The sequence below is a fragment of the Salvelinus namaycush genome, chromosome 13 (genome assembly GCF_016432855.1).
Source record: "Salvelinus namaycush isolate Seneca chromosome 13, SaNama_1.0, whole genome shotgun sequence".
NCBI lineage: Eukaryota > Metazoa > Chordata > Actinopteri > Salmoniformes > Salmonidae > Salvelinus > Salvelinus namaycush.
The window spans coordinates 7,139,700-7,145,546 of record NC_052319.1 but is presented as its reverse complement, the minus strand read 5'-3'; positions in this window follow the sequence as shown (position 1 = coordinate 7,145,546).

Genomic DNA, 5,847 nt, shown 5'->3' with positions numbered 1-5,847 from the left:
CGACGGTGGGTATGTGCCCATAGGCGACGTTGTTGCCGGTGATGTCTGGTGAGGACCTGCCTTTCAACAGGCCTACAAACCCTCAGTCCAGCCTATTCAAATCAAATTTATTGATATAGCCCTTCTTACATCAGCTGATATCTCAAAGTGCTGTACGGAAACCCAGCCTAAAACCCCAAACAGCAAGCAATGCAGGTGTAGAAGCACGGTGGCTAGGAAAAACTCCCTAGAAAGGCCAAAACCTAGGAAGAAACCTAGAGAGGAACCAGGCCATGAGGGGTGGCCAGTCCTCTTCTGGCTGTGCCGGGTGAAGATTATAACAGAACATGGCCAAGATGTTCAAATGTTCATAAATGACCAGCATGGTCAAATAATAATAATCACAGTAGTTGTCGAGGGTGCAGCAAGTCAGCACCTCAGGAGTAAATGTCAGTTGGCTTTTCATAGCCGATCATTAAGAGTATCTCTACCGCTCCTGCTCTCTCTAGAGAGTTGAAAACAGCAGGTCTGGGACAGGTAGCACGTCCGGTGAACAGGTCTAGGTTCCATAGCCGCAGGCAGAACAGTTGAAACTGGAGCAGCAGCACGGCCAGGTGGACTGGGAACAGCAAGGAGTCATCATGCCAGGTAGTCCTGAGGCATGGTCCTAGGCCTCAGGTCCTCCGAGAGAGAGAGAGAAAGAAAGAAAGAAAGAGAGAATTAGAGAGAGCACAATTAAAGTCACACAGGACACCGGATAAGACAGGAGAAGTACTCCAGATATAACAAACTGACCCTAGCCCCCCGACACAAACTACTGCAGCATAAATACTGGAGGCTGAGACAGTAGGGGTCAGGAGACACTGTGGCCCCATCCGATGATACCCCCGGACAGGGCCAAACAGGAAGGATATAACCCCACCCACTTTGCCAAAGCACAGCCCCCACACCACTAGAGGGATATCTTCAACCACCAACTTACCATCCTGAGACAAGGCCGAGTATAGCCCACAATTATCTCCGCCACAGCACAACCCAAGGGGGGCGCCAACCCAGACAGGAAGATCACGTCAGTGACTCAACCCACTCAAGTGACGCACCCCTCCTAGGGACGGCATGAAAGAGCACCAGTAAGCCAGTGACTCAGCCCCTGTAATAGGGTTAGAGGCAGAGAATCCGAGTGGAGAGAGGGGAACCGGCCAGGCAGAGACAGCAAGGGCGGTTCGTTGCTCCAGAGCCTTTCCGTTCACCTTCACACTCCTGGGCCAGACTACACTCAATTAAATGACCCACTGAAGAGATGAGTCTTCATTAAAGACTTAAAGGTTGAGACCGAGTCTGCGTCTCTCACATGGGTAGGCAGACCATTCCATAAAAATGGAACTCTATAGGAGAAAGCCCTGCCTCCAGCTGTTTGCTTAGAAATTCTAGGGACAATTAGGAGGCCTGTGTCTTGTGACCGTAGCGTACATGTAGGTATGTATGGCAGGACCAAATCGGAAAGATAGGTAGGAGCAAGCCCATGTAATGCTTTGTAGGTTAGCAGTAAAACCTTGAAATCAGCCCTTGCCTTAACAGGAAGCCAGTGTAGGGAGGCTAGCACTGGAGTAATATGATCAAATTTTCTGGTTCTAGTCAGGATTCTAGCAGCCGTATTTAGCACTAACTGAAGTTTATTTAGTGCTTTATCCGGGTAGCCGGAAAGTAGAGCATTGCAGTAGTCTAACCTAGAAGTAACAAAAGCATGGATTCATTTTTCAGCATAATTTTTGGACAGAAAGTTTCTGATTTTTGCAATGTTACGTAGATGGAAAAAAGCTGTCCTTAAAACAGTCTTGATATGTTCGTCAAAAGAGAGATCAGGGTCCAGAGTAACGCTGAGGTCATTCACAGTTTTATTTGAGATGACTTTACAACCATCAAGATTAATTGTCAGATTCAACAGAAGATCTCTTTGTTTCTTGGGACCTAGAACAAGCATCTCTGTTTTGTCCGAGTTTAAAAGTAGAAAGTTTGCAGCCATCCACTTCCTTATGTCTGAAACACAGGCTTCTAGCGAGGGCAATTTTGGGGCTTCACCATGTTTCATTGAAATGTACAGCTGTGTGTCATCCGCATTATGTTTTTGAATGACATCCCCAAGAGGTAAAATATATAGTGAAAACAATAGTGGTCCTAAAACGGAACCTTGAGGAACATCGAAATTTGCAGTTGATTTGTCAGAGGACAAACCATTCACAGAGACAAACTGATATCTTTCCGACAGATAAGATCTAAACCAGGCCAGAACTTGTCCGTGTAGACCAATTTGGGTTTCCAATCTCTCCAAAAGAATGTGGTGATCGATGGTATCAAAGGCTGCACTAAGGTCTAGGAGCACGAGGACAGATGCAGAGCCTCGGTCTGACGCCATTAAAAGGTAATTTACCACCTTCACAAGTGCAGTCTCAGTGCTATGATGGGGTCTAAAACCAGACTGAAGCATTTCGTATACATTGTTTGTCTTCAGGAAGGCAGTGAGTTGCTGCGCAACAGCTTTTTCAACATTTTTTGAGAGGAATGGAAGATATAGGCCGATAGTTTTTTTATATTTTCTGGGTCAAGGTTTGGCTTTTTCAAGAGAGGCTTTATTACTGCCACTTTTAATGAGTTTGGTACACATCCGGTGGATAGAGACGTTTATTATGTTCAACATAGGAGGGCCAAGCACAGGAAGCAGCTCTTTCAGTAGTTTAGTTGGAATAGGGTCAGTATGCAGCTTGAAGGTTGAGAGGCCATGATTATTTTCATCATTGTGTCAAGAGATATAGTACTAAAACACTTGAGTGTCTCTCTTGATCCTAGGTCCTGGCAGAGTTGTGCAGACTCAGGACAACTGAGTTTTGGAGGAATACGCAGATTTAAAGAGGAGTCCGTAATTTGCTTTCTAATGATCATGATCTTTTCCTCAAAGAAGTTCATGAATTTATTACTGCTGAAGTGAAAGCCATCCTCACTTGGGGAATGCTGCTTTTTAGTTAGCTTTGCGACAGTATAAAAAATACATTTTTGGATTGTTCTTATTTTCCTCAATTAAGTTGGAAAAATAGGATGATCGCGCAGCAGTGAGGGCTCTTCGATACTGCACGGTACTGTTCTTCCAAGCTAGTCGGAAGACTTCCTGTTTGGTGTGGCGCCGTTTCCGTTCCAATTTTCTGGAAGCTTGCTTCAGAGCTCGGGTATTTTCTAGTTTCTTTTCTAGTTTCAGGGAGCTAGTTTCTTATGACAAATGTTTTTAGTTTTTAGGGGTGCAACTGCATCTAGGGTATTGCGCAAGGTTAAATTGAGTTCCTCAGTTAGGTGGTTAACTGATTTTTGTCCTGTGACGTCCTTGGGTAGGCAGAGGGAGTCTGGAAGGGCATCAAGGAATCTTTGTGTTGTCTGAGAATTTATAGCACGACTTTTGCTGCTCCTTGGTTGGGGTCTGAGCAGATTATAATTATAATTCAAACAGTTTTAGAAACTTCAGAGTGTTTTCTATCCAATAAGAATAATAATATGCATATATTAGCAACTGGGACTGAGGAGCAGGCAGTTTACTATGGGCACCTCTGTGCACCTTTCATCCAAGCTACTCAATACTGCCCCTGCAGCCATAAGAAGTTAACAGAGAGCCAAGGTGCCCCAGTAAAATAAGCTTTCTCTGAAAGAAGTGGACCAAGTGCAGCGTGGTAAGCGTACATATTGCTTTTATTTTTGAAAATGTCGCCAACAAAACAATAAACGAAGAAAACAACCGTGAAGCTTACAGGGCTAAGTGCCACTAACAAAGATAACTACCCACACTGAAAGGAGGGAAAAAGGGCTACCTAAGTATGATTCCCAATCAGAGACAACGATAGACAACTGTCCCTGATTGAGAACCATACCCGGCCAAAACATAGAAATAAAGAAACATAGAAAACAAACATAGAATGCCCACCCCAAATCACACCCTGACCAAACCAACTAGAGACATAAAAAGGCTCTCTAAGGTCAGGGCGTGACAGTACCCCCCCCCCCCAAAGGTGCGGACTCCGGCCGCAAAACCTGAACCTATAGGGGAGGGTCTGGGTGGGCATCTATCCGCGGTGGCGGCTCAGGAAGCAGACCCCGCTCCACCTCTGGCTCACCCCACTTTGGTGGCACCTCTGGTGCGGGGACCCTCGTCGCCGACCCCGGACTGAGGACCCTCGCTGCGGGCCCCGGACTGGGCACCCTCGCTGCGGGCCCCGGACTGGAGACTGTCACTGGGGGCTCCGGACCGGGGACCGTCGCTGGGGGCTCCGGACCGGGGACCGCCGTTGCGGGCTTCGTGCCATGACTCCTCACTGGAGGCTTCGTGCCATGGATCATCACTGGATTCTTTGTGCCATGGATCATCACTGGAGGCTTCTTGCCGTGGATCATCACTGGAGGCTTCGTGACGTGGATCATCACTGGAGGCTTCGTGCCATGGATCATCACTGGAGGCTTCGTGCCATGGATCATCACTGGAGGCTTCGTGACATGAATCATCACTGGAGGCTTCGTGCCATGAATCATCACTGGAGGCTTCGTGCCAGGGATCATCACTGGAGGCTTCTTGCCAGGGATCATCACTGGAGGCTTCTTGCAAGGGATCATCACTGGAGGCTTCGTGCCATGAATCATCACTGGAGGCTTCGTGCCAGGGATCATCACTGGAGGCTTCTTGCCAGGGATCATCACTGGAGGCTTCTTGCAAGGGATCATCACTGGAGTGAGGAGACGTATGGGCAGTCTGGTAAGTGGAGCTGCCACAGGGCTCACCAGGCTGGGGAGACATACAGGAGGCCTGGTTCTGGCAGCAGGCACAGGACTCACCAGGCTGGGGAGATATACTGGAGGCTTGGTTCTTGGTGGAGGCACCGGATACACTGGGCCGTGGAGGCGCACTGGAGGTCTCAAGCGTAGAGCCTGCACAACCCGTCCTAGCTGGATGGTTATCTTCACCCTGCACATGCGGGGCGCTGGCAGAGGACGCACTGGGCTGTGCAGACGCACCGGAGACACCGTGCGCAGAGCCGGCGCAGGATATCCTGGGCCGAAGAGACACACTGGAGACCAGGCGCGCTGAGCCGCACCATCCGTCCTGGCTGGATGCTCCCCCTAGCCCGGCAGATGCGGGGAGCTGGGATGTAGCGCACAGGGCTGTGAACGCGCACTGGAGACACCGTGCGCTCCACCACATAACACGGTGCCTGACCAGTACCACGCTTCTCCCCACGGTAAGCACGAGGAGTTGGCTCAGGTCTCCAACCTGACTCAGCCAATCTCCTCATGTGCCGCCCCCCAAAATAAATTGGGGGGCTGCCTCTCGTGCTTCCGTGCTAGCTCCTCATAGCGTCGCCGCTCTGCTTTAGCTGCCTCCAGTTCCTCCTTAGGACGGCGAAATTCACCAGCCTGTGCCCAGGGTCCCCTGCCTTCCAATATCTCCTCCCATGTCCATTCCTCCCGAAAGCGCTGCTCCTCCCGGCCACGCTGCTTGGTCCTTTGGTGATGGGTAGTTCTGTCACGGACGTTGAAAGAAGTGGACCAAAGTGCAGCGTGGTGAGCTTACATATTCCTTTTATTTTCGAAAATGTCGCCAACAAAACAATAAACGAAGAAAACAACCGTGAAGCTTACAGGGCTAAGTGCCACTAACAAAGATAACTACCCACACTGAAAGGAGGGAAAAAGGGCTACCTAAGTATGATTCCCAATCAGAGACAACGATAGACAGCTGTCCCTGATTGAGAACCATACCCGGCTAAAACATAGAAATAAAGAAACATAGAAAACAAACATAGAATGCCCACCCCAAATCACAACCTGACCAAACCAACT